This window comes from Gorilla gorilla, chromosome 20 (genome assembly GCF_029281585.2).
Source record: "Gorilla gorilla gorilla isolate KB3781 chromosome 20, NHGRI_mGorGor1-v2.1_pri, whole genome shotgun sequence".
NCBI lineage: Eukaryota > Metazoa > Chordata > Mammalia > Primates > Hominidae > Gorilla > Gorilla gorilla.
In genome coordinates this window covers 45,952,123-45,971,455 of record NC_073244.2, presented here as the reverse complement: position 1 = coordinate 45,971,455, position 19,333 = coordinate 45,952,123, and the positions used below count along the sequence as shown (strand labels likewise).

At 42.3% G+C, this 19,333-nt stretch overlaps 2 long non-coding RNA genes across 2 annotated transcripts; one reads left to right on the top strand and one right to left on the bottom strand.

Annotated features, from left to right (window-relative positions):
* Positions 1 to 2,895: 2,895 nt before the first annotated feature.
* LOC109024256 (uncharacterized) lies at positions 2,896 to 5,312 on the bottom strand. Its single transcript, XR_002003740.4, has 2 exons — positions 4,870 to 5,312; positions 2,896 to 3,645 (listed from the first exon to the last, which is right to left on the bottom strand). It is a non-coding gene; the product is annotated as an uncharacterized lncRNA (long non-coding RNA).
* On the top strand, positions 4,932 to 19,127 carry LOC109024257 (uncharacterized). The gene is made up of 7 exons (XR_010131949.1): positions 4,932 to 5,027; positions 5,307 to 6,134; positions 6,343 to 6,944; positions 8,013 to 8,130; positions 12,084 to 12,251; positions 17,512 to 17,624; positions 18,664 to 19,127. It is a non-coding gene; the product is annotated as an uncharacterized lncRNA (long non-coding RNA).
* The last annotated feature ends 206 nt before the right edge of the window (positions 19,128 to 19,333 follow it).

The following is a 19,333-nucleotide window of genomic DNA, read 5'->3' as shown; positions in this document are numbered from 1 at the left end:
CCTGCCTCAGCCTCCCAAAGTGCTAGGGTTATAGGTATGAGTCACTGTGCCCGGCTAAGAGATGTCTTTCAACTCAATATGAGTAAGGCCTGAGAAAGATTCTCATGTAGAATCATAACTGTTTTATAAACTAATATGTAAGGAGCTGAGGAAATGCTTGTATGCGTCACTTTCACTAGCTTCTGATGGTTCTCCTGGCATATGCAAATATTTTACTTCAGCACATAAGTCTAGAGAGATGAGAACTGCTCTACCATCAGCCAGATCTGGATGAAATTGTAGCACTTGTGGGGTAATATTTTAGGGGTTTAGAGTACAGCCAGACTAGTTAGTTTTCCAAATAGGTCTCATCCGGGCATTTCCTTGATTTTTTTTTTTTTTTTTTTTTTGAGATGCGAGTCTTGTTTTGTCGCCAGGCTGGAGTGCAGTGACGTGATCTCGGCTCACTGCAACCTCCGCCTCCTGGGTTCAAGGGATTCTCTTGCCTCAGCCTCCCAAGTAGCTAGGACTACAGGCATGTGTCACCATGCCAGGCTAATTTTTGTATTTTTAGTAGAGACGGGGTTTCACCATGTTGGCCAGTATGGTCTCAATCTCCTGACCTCATGATCTGACCACCTCAGCCTCCCAAAGTGCTGGGATTGCAGGCATGAGCCACCAAGCCCGGCCAAATAACTTTATTTTTTTTTAAAGCAGCATGCTAACAGCTTCTAAAAACAGGATATTTGTGCATATCTGTCATATATATGTGTATATACATATTCTCCTAGATGAAATGGAAAAATATGCTCACCTAGGCTTAACATTTTCAGTAATTACAGAGTAGGTACAAGCTTTTAGTTCCTTTTTTTCTACAGGCCCAAGAGCCTGGATACCAAATCCACTCTCTCTGGTTGAAGTATGAATGTTTGGGATGATTGACCTAGGTCAAAGTGAAAGAGACACTTCAGATGTTTAAGCATTTTTAGTTTTTTCGAGACAGAGTCTCATTCTGTCACCCAGTCTGGAGTGCAGTGGTGCAATCTCGGCTCACTGCAACCTCCACCTCTTGGGTTCAAGTGATTCTCCTACCTCAGCCTCCTGAATAGCTAGGACTACAGGCATGCACCACCTCTCCTGGCTAATTTTTAAATTTTTAGTAGAGATGGGGTTTTACCATGTTGGCCGGGCTGGTCTTGAACTCCTGACCTCAGGTGATCCACCCACCTTGGCCTCCGAAAGTGCTGGGATTACAGGTTTGAGCCACCACCCCTCGGCCAGTTAAGCATTTTGAAAGGATAAAATTGTCAAGTGTCATCTAACACATGTCCAGGATATCTGGCCTACATTGAGGTCAGATGGTTGGGGGAGAAGCACAGAGGGAGGAGGAAAGGATACGTCATCCCATCTTATATATAATCTAGGAAAGAAAGGTGAGGGCCCACCAAGGCAAATGGGTGATGGGAAATGAGACAGCTGCAGGTAGCACTGAGCATCCTTCTAGTTTCAAGACAGGAACGTTGGGCCAGGGGTTAGGTCTGGCATGCTGACAGTCAAAGCCAGGGATGCATGATAATGATACCTAAATAGTTTTCTCTACTCCTCACAGTGGAACTGCTTGATACCACTGTGTTGACTTCTGACTGGTCTCATCTGCCTCACAGTGTGTGGGCTTCCACCTTGTTTAGCAGGACAGAAAGCAGGTTTGGTTTGTTTGACATCTCTAGGTGGGACTGAGCCTCCATCCCAAAGTGTAAGGTCTATTCATGACTGATAGTGGCCTCTCTTTGCTTCTAGAGGAAGCTTTTGCTCCTTAGTTGATGAAATCCTCATTCTTTCACCAAATAAAATAAATCAATTGGTCACCCCAAATCTCTGTCTCCAGTGAGCCCTGAGCATGCAAAAAAAGTGCCCCAAAAGCAAGACTGTTGCTTGCCATGTCCACACCAGAAAGGAAATTGCTGTAACCAAAGCTAGGAACACAAATGCTTCCAAGCACATGTATTTTCTCGATGGTTCTGAAAGGGGGCTGAGCACAGTGGCTCACGTCTGTAATCCCAGCACTTTGGGAGGCTGAGGTGGGCAGATCACCTGAGGTCAGGAGTTCAAGACCAGCCTGGCCAACATGGTGAAACCTTGTTTGTACTAAAAATACAAAAATTAGCCAGGTGTGGTGGTGGTCACCTGTAATACCAGCTACTCGGGAAGCTGAGGCAGGGAGAACTGCTTGAACCTGGGAGGTGGAGGTTGCAGTGAGCCTAAGATCATGCCACTGCACTCCAGCCTGGGAAACAGAGCAAGACTCCATCTCAAAAAAAAAAAAAAGTCAAAGGTGCTACTCTGAATGGATGGACTCTGGGTATTCTGACTGAAGGCAAGAATAGGAGTGGCTCCCTAATATTATATGCTGTTATACCCTCTGATTACAACAAATATGGTCCGGTCAGAACTATCTCAATCATTGTAGAAAGAGACATATATACAAACACAGGTATGGTGTGGTCTCCACCCATTATAGCCCTGTGCTTTGTCCAGGTGAGCCCTTACTGCTCTGATTGGGAGACAGGAATACAGGGACTTTTAAACACACATTTGCACCTGCAACAGATGTGCTACACCCAGTTGAACCCCAGGTACTCTGACTGAGGTCATAAGCTTTGTATTGAAGTCATCTGTCTCCAACCAGAGGTATGGTACTATCCTCTCTGATAGCAAATCAAGAGCACAGTGCTGGCATCTGGTGAAGACCTTCGTGCTATGTCATTACATGGTGGAGCACATCACATGGCAAGAGCAAGAGCCTGTCAGCTCAGGTGTCTCTTCCTTTTACCAGTCCCATCATAGGGGTCCACCCTGATGACTTTATCTAATCCTCATTACCTCCCAAAGGCCCCCACCTTCAAACATATTTACATATGAATTTGGGGATTGAGTTTTTAATACACGAAATTTGGTTGACACATTCAAACCATAGCAGATGCCAAAGGTGGACATGGGGGAGTCAAATTCCCAAAAGCTGACTGGTGCTGTCATTGGGTTCCAGGGCTGCAGTAGAGGTTAAGTAGGAAGGATTTTTGGGGGCTGCCAGGTTCTTCAAAGGGAAACAGCTGTTAACGTTGCAGGGAGAGACAGGAAGATAACAGATGGGGAAATGGGCATGGTATCCATGTTGATTTCATCAGAGTCAAAGGCAGGCTTGGATGCCAAGTCTGAAGAGGGTCTGCTTACTATAGTGGAGGTGACTGCAGAAGCAGTGGTAGGTGGGCCAGAAAAGACAGGGCATTGAAGAGAGTTGTTTCCTGTTGAGGCCTGTCTGGAACCCTAGATTTCAGGTGACAGGTGTTTCTTGGGTCAAAAGGCAATGCTGGAAATTCAGGTAGGGCTGTTGACCATAAAAGCAGGTGGGCTGGTGGAGACTGTGTTCTTTACAAGGGATATCTGCTCCATACTGGGATGGAACTGGTCAAATGGGAGGATACTCATCCTGGATCCTATGGGAGACCAGGAGATGAAAACCTGTGAAAAGGGATTGGTATCCATGCAGTTTATACCAAAGTACAAAGTAGGCTTGAGGTTGAGTCTGCAGATTACTGGCTGTGATAGTGAAAATGCTTGAGGCACCAGTGATGGGCCGGTCTATGAAGATGGGCATACAGGTGGAAGAGTCTGTAAGAAAAAGGGAGAAAAATCCACAATGACTCAATTCTGATTAGATGACTAGATAGATTCTGATTAGATTACTAAACTGATAGATGACTCAATTCTGCAGGAGGTAGACTTGAAGCAAAGGCCAAGGGGTTAGGAGATGTGGTGAGGTCAAAAGTAGAGATCTAGGCCGGGCGTGGTGGCTCACACCTGTAATCTCAGCACTTTGGGAGGCCGAGGCAGGCAGATAACGAGGTCAGGAGATAGAGACCATCCTGGCCAACATGGTGAAGCCTCGTCTCTACTAAAAATACAAAAATTAGCTGGGCATGGTGGCACATGCCTGTAGTCCCAGCTGCTCTGGAGGCTGAGGCAGGAGAATCACCTGAACCCGGGAGGTGGAGGTTGCAGTGAGCTAAGTTCGCACCACTGCACTCCAGCCTGGTGACAGTGCGAGACTCCGTCTCAAAAAAAAAAAAAAAAAAAAAAAAAAAAGTAGCGATCTGGGCTGGGTATGGTGGCTTACATCTGTAATCCCAGCACTTTTGAGAGGCTGATGCAGAAGGATCACTCAAAAGCAGGAGTTCCAGACCAGCCTGGGCAACATAGCAAGACTCCATCTCTAGAAGAAAAAAATGCCTGTAGTCCTAGCTGTTCTGGAGGCTGAGGTGGGAGGATTGCTTGAGCCCAGGAGTTTTAGGCGGCAGTGAGCCATGATTGCACCACTACGTTACAACCTGGGTGACAGAGCAGGACCCTGCCCCACCACCCCCCAAAAAAATCTGCAGATGAGGGACTGAAATGGAAATGGCTTTTATTCCCATAAAGGGGAACTCCCAAAATGATATTGAACCTAAGGGGAGAAACAACAAGAATAGGAAAAAAAAAAAAAAGGAGAGTTAGGATATGGGCATTTCATTTAATGATCTGTATATGGGGTGAGGACTGGTACAGGGGCAGAAGGGACTGGGGGCCTGGAAGACAGGACAGCCAAGTCAGTGGCTGGTAACATGGTAGTATCAGCAAACTACAAGGTGAAAATGGCCAAGGGTGGGGTGCCTGCCATCTCTGCAACAAGCAGGAAGAAAGAAGGGGCAGGCTGAGGGGCACTGCACTGCTATCTGAAGGGGCCTTGGCTTTATCTTCTAAGAACATGTGGTTAGACTGGGGCTCTGCTTTCTTCTTCAAGCCTACATCTTCTCCAACGACTATACAAAAAAGCTTAGGAGAGTTTGGGCAGCTCACCTTGACCTCAAAAAATAGCAGCGGCAGTGGCAGCAGCGGGCGAGTAGGAACTTTGTTTACAGAGTCTACAACTGGCAGACGTGGGTTGAGAGTTCCTGTTTGAAACCCTTCCTCCCTGCATCTTCTCTGTCTTCAGAGAGAACTGGACCTCCAGAGAGGTAGGAATCCCCTAGCAGCATTGCCTGAGCTGGTGATGGCATGGCCTTTGATGAATGAGCTCATACAATGCCTCTTCACTTTCTCATCTAAGGCGTCTTCTGGGGGTTGGAGTGGAGGTTTCCCTTCAATGGCCCGGGTAGGATTTCATTGTCTGGGGGGTAGATCTGAAGACTCACTCCCACTGCGGTGGGTGGGGGTAAGGGAGCTTCTCTGATCGCGCTGGGGTCGCTATTTATACTCATCCTCCACCTTCACTATCCCTGGCTGCTGTCTCCTAGGGTCCTCATCTCAGTCTTCCTGCGCAGGGATCTAGGCAGTATGGATGGGACCGACCTCACAGAGGAGACTGCCTACCTCAGATAGCAATAGAGGAGAGTCGGTTTGGGCCCTGGATGACAGATCGTAACTGTCCTGAGTGGCTGGACATCTTAGAGTGAACAGCAGACAGCACCGGCCTCATGTGAGAGTCCTGCCTGGACATTGAGGATGGATCCGAGAGAGAAGCGCAGAGCCCTGACGGATCAGACACCACCACCCCTTAGCGGCGACGAAACCGAGCGGTAAACGCGCTGGATCGTGAGAAGCACTTGTCTAGCTAGGCCAAGGAGAGAGGCGCAGGGAGAGCGAGGTGATCCAGACCAGACAGGGAACCCTGCGGGGCGTGGCGGGGCCGGGGGTGAAGCTTGCAGAGGTAGTTGCCCGTGAAGAGCAGCTTGTGCGCTGTTGGATCCTTGGAGTGGAGTGGGAACTCCGAGGTGAAGCGCACCGTGTTCAGGCCGATGCCGGTGAGCGGCCGTTGGAACGCGTGGCAGAGAAAGCTTGCGCGAGCCCAGGGCGCGAAGAAGTACAACAAAGGGCCAACGGGGAGGTCCAACGGTCCCACCCCAGCCGGACTCGAGCTCATTCGGTTGCAGGCGTTAGGCTCCCAGCGGCTCTCAGCCGTTAAGTGGAGAATGTTTAGAACTGTGGAGGCGCACTCCGCACCTGGCCTGAAAGCGGGAGATTTGGCAACCAGTGCGCGTGGGTGCGCCGGCCCTTGCCGCTGGGCACTCTGGAGGCAGACCTTGCCCAAAGCCAGAGGCGGGAACTCCCCAGATCCTCCCAGGGTAGGGAGCTGGCTCACAGGGAAGGTGCCTGGGGAGGGGCCAGGCGGTGCTGTCTGCTGACTCCGCCCAGGCAGCCCCGCCGCTGCAGCCGGCCTGGGCTAAGGTGGGGAGAAGACACCAGCACAGGCAGGGAGCAAGAGCCCCCAGCTGCTTCCTTTCAGGCAGCCGCCACAGAGGATCCAGTTTCCCTTCTCTCTTCTCTATGCAGGTAGCATGGGAGGATGCCGCCTTCTCCAGGAAGCTCTCTAGCGCTTTTCCGAGTCCTGGAGCCAGGCGGGACTTCTCTGTGGTCGCCTAGAAGGGTATGAACTTAGGGCATCCCCATCTGGGCTGTGAAGGTTTCTGACTTGGGGACCAGGTGCTCAGACCTTCCTGGATGCTGCTTTCCACGATATCTCTACCAGGCAGGCAGGTTCTCTTCATTTTGCAAATTTGGTGAAACAGCATTTGTAAAACTTTAGAAGCTTCCTTGGCTCACACAAGTGGTAGTGGCCCTGTCAGGATTTGACCCAGGCTCTCGGATTCCAGAGTTCCTGAATTTAACCACCTGTACTGTGATGCCTCCTTATCATGTGTGCATCGTGCATTACTATTTTTTATAGCCTGTAGGGTACTTAGCACCATGCACACCTACAGTGATCACAGGCACTGCCTACTGGAAGGTCTTCTTTGGCTGGGTTCCAGTTTCCTCAGACGAAGTAGGGCAGGGAGTTCCACTTGTTAGCATATCCCACAGGGCCTTTCTCTTCAAATGGACCCCAGCAGCCAACCACACAGCTGCCTCAGCAAGCGTAGGAGATGGCACATCAGGTGGGTGCAAGATTCACCCTGGCTTAAAATCCTTGTGCCCCAAGGGACCAGGATCTCCTGTAATAATTCCACAGAACAGATTTCAGAGTTTGGCCAAAATGGAAAACTTAGCAATATTAACTTTTCCAATCCATCTCACGGGATATATCTCCATATATTTTAATCTTTTACGTTTTTTTTCTCAGCAATGTTTTATACCAAGGGTCAGCAAATTTCAGCCCATGGGCCAAATGTGGCCTATAGTCTGTTTTATTTTTATTTTTGAGAGGGAGTCTCGCTCTGTCACCCAGGCTGGAGTGCAGTGGCACGATCTTGGCTCACTGCAACCTCCACCCACCCCCGGGTTCAAGCGATTCTCCTGTTTCAGCTTCCTGAGTAGCTGAGATTACAGGCGCCCACCACCATGCCCAGCTAATTTTTGTATAAAGCAGAGACGGGTTTCACCATGTTGGTCAGGCTGGTCTCGAACTCCTCACCTCAAATGATCCGCCTGCTTTGGCCTCCCAAAGTGCTGGGATTATGAGTGTGAGCCACCACGCCCCACTCATAGCCTGTTTTCTTAAGGCCGGTTAGCTAAGAATGATGTTAACGTCTTTAAAAGGTCTTTAAAAACAACAGAAAATTCCAGAGAATATGTGACAGAGATCATACGTGACCTATAAAACCTATATTATTTACTCCCTGACCCTTTACAGAGAAAGTTTGCAGCTACTCTTTTGTAGTTTTCTGTGTATAGGTCTTACTCGGCTTTTGCTAATTTATCCCTAAGTATGTTATGGGATTTGCAAATGTTATTTTCAAATAGTTCATTGGTAGAACACAGAAAATGCATTAAATATATATGTATATATAGTACTTGTATACACACATACATATATACACACACACCTTATATTATTGGGATCTTGCTAAATTCATTGTTTATTTTTGGTAGATTTTTTTTTTTTTGCAGATTCCTTTGGGTTTTCTGCATGTATTTTCCATGCATCATGTATGAATAAAGTCAGTTTTACTTCTCTTTCCACCTGCATGCCTTTTATTTCTCTTTCTTACCTTCTACGTTTGCAGAGACCAACAATTGTCAGCACAGCAAAACTGAGCATTTCTTTTCTTACTGAGCTTTGCAGCTACCTACACAGTTGTGTGTGGCATCTCCTCCTGGCGCAAGGACATGAGATGACATCAGGTGGGTGCAGGATCTATCCTGGCTTAAAAGCCTGTGCCCCATGGACACCAATATCTCTGGTAATAATTTCATGGACAACTTTCAGGGTCCTGGTTGAAATGGATGACTTACCTTTCTTAAATGTCATCTTAAGTGGATGACTTAACTTTTTCCAGTCCACTATCATGGTATGCATTTTGTGTATATGTGTGTGTGTACATATAGATAGACATTTATATATATATATGCATGTATATATATGCACATACTCACATATATGTGTATATATACATGCACATATATATCTACATCTATCTATCTATTGGTATGTAGTAAGATACAGCAAAAATAATTGCTTTTTTATATGGCACCTCAGTAAATTCCTTTCTTATCTCTTGTAGTTTCTTTGTATATCGGGTAGTGTTTTCTACATATACAATTATGTTTTCTATGCATATTCTTTTTAATCTGTATGATTTTATTTTTCTTACCTTTTACAGTTACTGTGATCTCCAGTAAAATGTTTAATACAAGTGGAGACAATAGATAACCTTTTCCAACTCCTGATCGGGGGGGGGAAAGTGCTCAGTGTGCTATTAACTTAAGGCTTTTATAGATGTGCTTTATCATGTAAAGGCTGTTCCCTCCAATTCTTTCTATACTGAGAAATTTTTTCAAAGAGGTGTTAAATTTTTTCAACCCATGTCACAAATCTGCATATGTACTCCCCTAAACCTAAAATAAAAGTTGGAAAGAAAACTAAAACTATTACTTGAAACCCATGTTGTCATAGAAAAGATGTTTTTATAAATTAAGTAATGATTGCTTGTGAACTATTGTGTCTGGAGTCAAAGGTGTATTAAAATTAATCTCAGAACTCTTGCCGTAACTACAAAAACAAATGTGCCAGGCCACAAAAAAATACATGTTAAAAAGTTTTGTGCATCAAAAGACACTATCTAACAGAGTGAAAAGACAACCCAGGCAATTGGAAAAAATACTTGTAAATCATATATTTGAGAAGGGATTGGTATCCAGAATTAAAATTTTTTTCAATTACTTTGTCCAAAGCTGAGATAATCATATGACTTTTTGTTTGTTCTCTTAATATGGTGAATTACGTTTTAAATTTTGAGTGTTAGACCAACCTTACATATCTGAGACAAACCCTACTTGGTCATGCTAGGTCATTCTTTTCTATTTGGTTGAATTTAATTCCCAGAGATGTTGTGAAAGAATTTTATGTCAGCAGGGCGCGGTGGCTCATGCCTGTAATCCCAGCACTTTGGGAGGCTGAGGCGGGTGGATCACCTGAGGTCAGGAGTTTGAGACCAGCCTGACCAACGTGGTGAAACACTGTCTCTACTAAAAATACAAAAATTAACCGGGCGTGGTGGTGCATGCCTGTAGTTTCAGCTACTCGGGAGGCTGAGACAGGAGAATCGCTTGAACCTCCCAGGCAGAGGTTGCAGTGAGCCAAGATTGTGCCACTGCACTTCAGCCTGGGTGACAGAACGAGAAGAAAAAAAAAAAAGAATTTTATGTCTATGTTCATGAGGTTTATTAATCTATCGTGTCCCTTTCTTGCTAGGTTTTTATATTAGGGTAATGTCAGTTACACAGAGTGAGTTAGGAAAAATTGCTTTCTTTATTCTCTGAAAGAGTATGTTTAATGCTGGTAAAACATCTTTCTTATATGTTTGATAGAATTCACCATTAAAATCATTCGGACCTGCAGTTTTCTTTTTGGAAAGATATTTTTAGTTCCTTTTTGTACTTTTAATAATCTTTCAGATCTGCGTTCATGCCTCATTTTTATTCATTATATTGGTAATTTTTGTTTTGTTTTTACACTTTATTGAGATATAGTTCACATATTCATATAATTTACTCATTCAAAGTGTATAATTCAGTGTTTTGTAGTATATTTACAGATATGTACAACCATTACCAGAGTCCATTTTAGAACCTTTTATCATCTCAAGAAAACCCTCTACTTTTCAGCTACGAGCCTATATCCTTCAACCCTTGGAAGCCACTGATCTGCTTTCTGTTTCTATGGATCCCCTGTTCTGGACATTTCATATAAATGGAACTGTATGATATATGGTCTTTTGTGTCTGGCTTTTTTCACTTGGCATAATGTTTTCAAGATTCATCCATGTTGTAGCATGGGTGTTTTTATGGCTAAATAATATGTGTTTTTATGACCAAATAACATTCTATTATATGGATGTACCGCTTTTGTTTACCCATTAATCACCTGGGCATTTGGATTGTTTCTACCTTTTAGCCATTATGAATAATGCTGCAAACACTCATATACAAGTTTTTGTGTGGGCATGGGTTGCTTTCATTTATCTTGGGTACATGCTTTGAAGTAGAATTACTAGGTAATACAGTAACTCTTTTTGATAGTTTGAGAAACTGACAGATTGTTTTCCAAAGTGGCTACACCGTTCAACATTCCCACCAACAGTGTTTGAGGTTCCAGGTTCCAATTTCCCCAGGTTTTTGCCAACACTTTTTGTTATCTGACTTTTTGATTCTAGCCATCCTAGTGGGTATGAAATGGCACATCATTGTGGTTTTGATTTGCATTTCTCTAATGACTAATGTTTCTAACCATCTTTTTGTTTGCAAATTGACCATTTTTATGTCTTCTTTGGAGAAATGTCTATTCGTATCCTTTGCTTATTTTTAAATAGGTTTTTATCTTTTATTATTGAGTTGTAAGAGTTATACATTATGAGAACAAGCCTCTTACCACGTATGTGATTTGCAAATATTTTTTCCCATTCTATGGGTTTTACTTTCAATTTCTTGATGCTATCTTTTGAAGCACAAAAGTTATTCATTTTGATGTAGCAAAACATTTATCTAGTTTATCTTTTGCTTGTTATTTGCTGCCACATCTAAGAAACCATTCCCAAAATCAATGTCATGAAGCTTTTTCTATATGTTTTCTTCTAAGAGTTTTATAGTTTTAACTCTTAATTTATGTAGTCAATTCACCTTGAGTTAATTTTTGTATATGGTGCAAGGCAATGGTCCAACTTTATTCTTTTGCATGTGACTATCCAGTTGCCCCAGCACTATTTGTTGAAAGAATACTTTTCCCCCATTGAATGGTCTTAGCACCTTTATTAAAAAATCAGTTGACCAAAGATATATGGGTTTTGTACTGGTACTAGGTCCAAAATGGTAGAGTAGAAGCAAGCTGGCTTCACTCTCACCACAGAAACAGAAACAAATATCCAGCACAAAGATAATCACCAGCAATATCCCAGAACTCAAATGAGAGGGTCTCCTGGGCAGAAACCCCTAGTCAGCCTTCCCACCCTGCCAGGGTAGCCCCTTTGGGACCTCCCTCATTCAGGATGGGCAAAGCTCAAAATGTTCACTAGAGCAAAGACACACCTGGGCTTAAGGTGCCACCTAGCACCATAAAGGAGAGAGTGACCTAGTGAAGAAGATACTCAACAGATAAACTGCAAAGAATCTCTAAGCAAACATATCTAAGAAAAACAAAAACAAACCAGACAGAGAAAGCTGGAATAACTAACACATCCTTCAATGCAAAGACATAGATGTAGATCCATAAGAAACAACAGCAGACAGGGAACCATGACCTCCCCAAACGGACAAAGTAAGGAGCCAGTGACCAACCCTAGCAAGATGACAATAGGCAAGCTCTATGATCAGGAATTCAAAACAGCAATTTTAAGGCAACACAGTGATTTCCAAGATAATACCGAAAAGCAATTCAGAAATTTATCAGAGAAATGTAACAAAATGATTGAAATAATTAAAAAATCAAAGAAGATTTATGGGTTTATTTCATGCAATTGTAGACAATTCTATTTTATTGATCTATATGTCTATCCTTGTGCCAATACCACACAGTCTTGATTACTATTGCATTGCAATAACTCTTGTTTTCTTTTGTTTTGTTTTTGTTGTTTTTGAGACAGGGTCTTGCTGTGTCATCCAGGCTGGAGTGCAGTGATATGAGCATGGCTCACTGCAGCCTCGACCTCCCAGCTTCAAGCAATGCTCCCACCTTGGACTCCCAAAGTGCTGGGATTACAGGCATGAGCCACCATGCCTGGCCATTGCCATTGCAGTAAGTTTTGAAATCAGTAAGTGTGAGTTCTCCTACTTTGTTTTTTCTTCTTTCTTTCTTTCTTTCTTTCTTTCCTTCTCCTTCCTTCCTTCCTTCTTTCTTTCTTTCTTTTTTATTTTTTATTTTTATTTGAGATGGAGTCTCACTCTGTCACCAGGCTGGAGTGCAGTGGCATGATCTTGGCTCTCTGCAACCTCCGACTCCCTGGTTCAGGCAATTCTCCTGCCTCAGTCTCTCGAGTAGCTGGGATTATAGGCATGTGCCACCAAGCCTGCCTAATTTTTATATTTTTAATAGAGACGGGGTTTCACCATGTTGGCCAGGATGGTCTCGATCTCTTGATCTTGTGATCCACCCACCTTGGCCTCCCAAAGTGCTGGGATTACAGGCATGAGCCACCATACCTGGCCTAGTTTTTGTATTTTTAGTAGAGACGGGATTTCACCATGTTGGTCAGGCTGGTCTCGAACTCCTTACCTCAGGTGATCTGCCCGCCTTGGCCTCCCAAAGTGCTAGAATCACAGGCGTGAGCCACTGCGCCCGGCTGTTTTTCTTTTTCAAAATGTTTGGCTACTTAGGATTCCTTGCAATTCCATATGAATTTTACAGTCACCTTATCACTTTCTACAAAGTGGTCAGCTGGGATTCTGCTAGAGACTGCTTTGAATCTGTAGATCAGTTTGGGGAATATTGTCATCTTAAACAATATCAAGCCTTCTTATTCGTGAATGTGCATTCTTTTTCCTATTCTGTAGATATTTTTTGTAGTTTTCAGAGTATATGTTGAAAATGTTTTTGTTAAATTTATTCGTAAATGTTTTACTCTTTATGATGTTACTGTAAATGAAATTGTTTACTTAATTTTAGTTTTGGATGATTCATTGCAAGTGTATAGAAATACAATTGATTTTTGTATATTAATTTATATCTTATAATACTGCTGAACTAGTTTATTAGTTCTAATAGATTTTTCATTGGATTCTTTTGGACATTCCCCACAAAATAACTCTAATCTGCAAATTTCCCTAGCTAAAGACTCAAGTACAATAATAAATAAAAGTGATGAGAGTAGACATTATAATCTTGTTTTTTTGTTTTGTTTTGTTTGTTTGTTTTTTTGAGACAGAGTCTCACTTTGTCACCCAGGCTGGAATGCAGTGGCACGATTACAGCTTACCACAGCCTTGACCTCCTGGGTTCAGGTGATCCTCCCACCTCAGCCTCCCAAGTAGTTGGGACTACAGGTGCCCACCACCATGCCTGGCTAATTTTTTTGTAATTTTTGTAGAGACAGGGTTTCGCCATGTTACCTAGGCTGGTCTTGAACTCCTGGGCTCAAGTGATCTGCCTGCCTCAACCTCCCAAAGTGGTAGGATTACAGACATGAGCCACTATGCCCAGCCTATAATCTTGTTTGTAAACTTAGAGGGAAAGCATCCAACTTTAATCATTATGATGCTTGCCGTGGGTTTTTTGTACTTGCTCTTATCAGGTTGAGGAAGTTCATTTTTATACTACTTTGTTGAGTTTTTAAAAAATTATTATTATGGCCAGGCATGGTGGCTCACACCTGCAATCCTAGCATTTTGGAAGGCCAAGGCCAGCAGATTGCTTGAGTTCAGCAGTTTGAGAACATCCTGGGCAACATGGCAAAACTCCATCTCTATATTAAAAAATAAAAATAATTAAAAAAATTATTATTATGAAAAGATGTTGAATTTTGTCATATGTTTCTTCTGCATGTGTTGAAATGACCATATGATTTGTTTTTTGTTCTACTGATATTATGTATTACAATAGTTTATTTTTGGATGTTAAACCAACCTTGCATTGCTAGCATACATTCTTTTTATATATTGCTGGGTTTTGTTTACTAGTATTCTGCTGAGAGTTTTCCATCCATATTCATAAGAATCATATTGGCCTATACTTTACTCTTCTTATGATGTCTTTGTCTTGTTTTGGTATCAAGGTAATACTGGCTTCATAAAATGAGTTAACTGTCCATAAAATGAACAGTTCACAAATAATTGGTATTAATTCTTTGTTAAATGTTTAGCAAAATTCAGCAGTAGAGCCATCTGGACCTGGAATTTTTTTTTTTTTTTTTCTTTCAGATGGAGTCTTGCTCTGTTGCCCAGGCCGGAGTGCAGTGCAGTGGAGTGATCTTGGATCACTGCAGCCTCCGCATCCTGGGTTCAAGCAATTCTCCTCCCTCAGCCTCCTGAGTAGCTGGGACTACAGGCATGCACCACCACACCTGGCTACTTTTTTTTGTTTTTGGATTTTAGTAGAGATGGGTTTCACCATGCTGGCCAGGTTGGTCTTGAACTCCTGACCTCAAGTGATCTGGGTGGCTTGGCCTCCCACAGTGCTGGGATTACAGGGGTGAGCCACTCCTCCTGGCCTGGACCTGGAATTTTTTGTGGGTGGTTTTTTGATTATGAATTAATTACTCCTCACTTGTTGTATGCCTGTTAGATTATTCTATTTCTTCTCAAGTTAGCTTTCACAGTTTCTGTGATTCTAGGGATTTGTTCATTTCACCTAAATTATATAATTTCTAGGTATAAAATTGTTCATAGTATTCCTTTATAGTTCTTTTAATTTCTCTAATGTTGATAGTAATGTTTCCTCTTTCATTTCTGATTTTGGTAATTTGAATCTTTTCTCCTTTTATCTTGGTCAGTATAGCTAAATGTTTGCCAATTTTTTATCAAATGGACTGATATTTTATTATTGAGTTGTAGCAGTCCTTTGTTAGACACATATTTTGCAAATATTTTTTCTTGTTATAGTTTACCTTTTCATTTTTTGAATTCTGCCTTTTTTGAACAGTATTTTTTTTTTTTTTTTGAGATGGAGTCTCACTCTGTCGCCCAGGCTAGGGTGCAGTGGCACGATCTCCACTCACTGCAACCCCCCCCTCCTAGGTTCAAGCGATTCTCCTGCCTCAGCCTCCTGAGTAGCTGGGACTACAGGCACACACCACCATGCCCAGCTAATTTTTTTGTACTTTTAGTAGAGACAGGATTTCACCATGTTGGCCAGGATGGTCTCGATCTTTTGACCTTGTGATCTGCCCGCCTCGGCCTCCCAAAGTGCTGGGATTACAGGGGTGAGCCGTGCCCAGCCTGTTTTGTTTTGAGACAGAGTCTTGCCCTGTCTCTCAGGCTGGAGTGCAATGGCACAATCTCGGCTCACTGCAACCTCTGCCTCCTCCCGGGTTCAAACGATTCTCCTGCCTCAGCCTCCCGAGTAGCTGGGATTACAGGCGTCTGCCACCACACCCAGCTAATTTTTGTATTTTCAGTAGAGACAGTTTCACCATGTTGGCCAGGATGGTCTCAAACTCCTGACCCCATGGTCTGCCCACCTCAGCCTTCCAAAGTGCTGGAATTACAGGCGTGAGCTACCACGCCCAGGCTGAGTTCTCAGGTTTCTTATGGATTCTTTAGAATTCTCTATATGTATGATCATGTCATCTGCAAACATGGACAATTTTACATCTTTCTTTCTAATTTGGATGCCTTTTATTTATTTCACTTCCTTAATTGCTCTGGCCAGGACTTCCAGTAGTAAGTTAAGTAGAAGTAGTAAGAGCAGGAATCCTTGCCTTGTTCTTAATTTTAGAGGAGAAGCTTTCAGTTTTTCACTATTGACTGTATGTTAGCTATGGCCTTTTCCTATTGGCCTTTACTGTGTTGAGATACATTCCATGTAACCTAATTTGTTGAGATATTTTTCCTTATGAAAGGGTGTCAAATTTCATCAAATGCCTTTTCTGCATATTCCAATTTCCAAAAGCTGAGTCGTGCTGCCATTGGGTTTCAGAGCCACATAAAATGATTTTTATCCTTCATTATGTTAATGCAGTAAATCACATTAATTGGTTTTCATATATTGATCCCTCCTTGCATCTCAGGGATAAATCCCACTTGATTATGGTGTCTGATTATTTTAAAGTGCTGTTAAATTCAATTTGCTAATATTTTGCTAAGGATTTTCGCATCTATGTTCATCAGGGATATTGGCCAATAGTTTCTTCTGGTGCTGTCTTTGGCATTGGTGTCAGGGTAATGCTGGCCTCATAAAATGAGTTCGGAAGTGTACTCTCCTCTTCAATGTTCAATTTCCACATATTTGTGAATTTTCCAGTTTCCTTCTGGTGTTGACTTCTAGTTTCATTCCACTTAGCTCAGAAAAGATACTTGATATGATCTTCTTAAATTTGTTATTTGATCTTTTTCCTTAGCTTCAGCTGGCTCTCCTAAACTGTGAATTATCTTAGAAAAGACTGTATTTTCCAGGAATTAAGTCTACTGGAGACATGGCAGGACTCTATAGCCAGCCAGATCTAGATAAAATTATAATTGATCTATACCCGAGAATATTTTATGTGGGCTTGAGAATAATGTGTATTCTGTTGCTATTGGGTGAGATGTTCTGTATATGCCTGTTAGGCCTATTTGGTCTTCAGTGTTGTTTAAGTCTTGATTTTACTAATTGATCTTCTGTCTGCGTGTTCTATCCATACAGAAAGTTAGGAATTGAAGTCTCCTATTATTATTATAAAGTGTCTATTTCTCCCTTAATTCCTGCCAATGTTTGCTTTATATATTTAGGTGTTCTTATGTTTGGTTCATATATATTTATAATTGTTATATTTTCCTGATGAATTAACCCATGTATCATTATATAATGTCCTTCTCTGTCTCTTACGGTAGTTTTTGACTTAAAGTCTATTTTGTCTAATATAAGTGTAGCCACCTGACTCACTTCTGGTTACTATTTGCATGGAATATCTTTTTCCATTCATTCACTTTCAAACAGTGTATGTCCTTAAATCTAAAGTGAGTTTCCTGTAAACAGAATATAGTTGGGTAATTCTTTTTATCCATCCAGCTACTCTGTGTCTTTTGATTGAGAAATTTAATCTATTTATATTTAAAGTAATTATCGATAGGGAAGGATTTACTATTTTTTTTGTTCATTGCTGTTAGTCTAGTTCTGTTAGTTTCTGAAGAAATGATATTCTTAGTTTTGTGTTCCTACTGCTCCCATATCCCTACTAGTAACCCCTCCAATTTTACTTTTGATATGTTCACCCATCACTCCTACTATATTGTAAATTCCTTTGAGGCAATAGATGCCTTTCAGCTATATGTCACTAGGCTCAAGCACAATGTCTAGTGTAGAATCAACTCTGAATAAGTATTTAGTAAAATAATATGTCTAAGCTAAGGGAAATGCTTACATTTTTCTTTTTCCCCCAGCTTCAGCTGGTTCTCTTGAACCTTGAATTATCTTAGGAAAGATTGTATTTTCAGGAATTAAGTCTATTGGAGACACAGCAGGACTCCACAGCCAGCTAGATTTGGATAAAATGGTAAGGACTGTAATTTGCTATTTTAGGGTTTTATACTAGAGCCAGACCAATTACTTTTCCAAATAGACCTTATCTAGGTATTTTCTTGAAAAAATGATCTTTTCTGAATTTTCATGGAGCATGAAAACACTTCTATATAATATGTGACATCCTAGTCTTAAAATTTCCAATCATCACAAAGGAGCCATGAGCTTTTTCTTCCTTTTTTTCTTCTAGACATAAGGGCCTCTATACCATACCCATCCTCTCTGGTCGAGGTGTGAATATGTGGGGATGATTTTCTTAAGTCTAAATGAAAGAGAAAGACACAAATGAGACATTTAATTATTTTCAACCAAATTTGTTAATTTTGTTTCCCTAACACACATCGGGGGTGGTCTGGCCTACGACCAAATCAGAGTGATGGAAGAGGAGCACAGAGGGAAAAGGCAAGGGAGGGTCACCCATCCCTTCCTCCTTTGAGCTTCCCTTCCTCATGGCTGCTATCCCTTACATCAAAACACAGAGATGTCAGATGTCAGCCTGTGCAGTCGTAAAGTGTGGCTATGCCACATCCTATTTGCTGAGCCATAGAACTTTGAAAAGTTACATCTGCCTCAACACAGCACCACTTATAGAAAGAAGTCAATTCTTCTTCCACCGTTGAGTAAAAGAGAAAAGACATGTGAGCAGAGAGGATCAATGAACAAAAGGAAGGCATTCTCTCTCTCTCTTTCTCTCTCTCTATATATACACACACGCGATGTGTATATATATATATACACATACACACACACATATACATTATATACATACACATATAACGTATATGTGTGTGTATATATATATATGTGTGTGTGTGTTTATCAGTCTAGGAAAGAAATAAAAGGGCCCATTGAGGCAAATGGGCCGGACCAAAGGAGGCAGCTACAGGCAGCAAGGGGTCCTGCCAGTGTAAGACGGCAGGAAAACTGGCCCATAGCTTGGTTCTACCAGACTGAGAAGTTGAAACTGGGTATGGTGTGGTGGATACTTACTGATCTTTTTCTTCTTTCCACAGTAGACCGCCTCAAGGCCAGTGTGTTGACTTCTGACCAGTCTCATCTGAACCCACACCCTTTAACATATATACAAAACACCCTGAAGGGTTGGGCTGCCAGCTTTCTTTAGGATGATAGAGGGCGGGTTAAGTTTGTTTGACATAACTAGAAGAGGTGGAGCCTCTTCCTAATGGAGCAAGGTCCGTTTATGGCAAATTGTGGTCCCCCACCACTATCAGCTACTTCTGGATAGCTTTTGCTTAAAGTCGATGAGATATTGTTTCTTTCACTAGAAGAAAATGAATGAGTTGGTGATCCCAAACTTTGGTCTCCAAAGGAAGCCTGGGCAGGTGACAAAGGTGTCCTAAGCGAGACTGCTGCTTCCATGCTCATGCTGGAGGTACATTTGCCCTGAAAGATGGAGCAAAAGTGCTGAAGCTTAGCACAGAGGATTAATGAATAAGAACAAAGCTATGTTATATCATATTTGTATAGCAATCTGGAAAAGAAAGAAAGGGGCTTGTTAAGGCAAATGGGCAAGACAAAATGGGATATCTATAGGAAGCAAGGGGTCCTGCCAGTCTAAGACTAATGGAAAACTGGCCCATAGCCAGGTATTTTCTCAGTGGTGTTCACTACACCAAGTCAAAGGGCTACTTTGTCTAGATAGAGCCCAGGTATTGTGAGTGA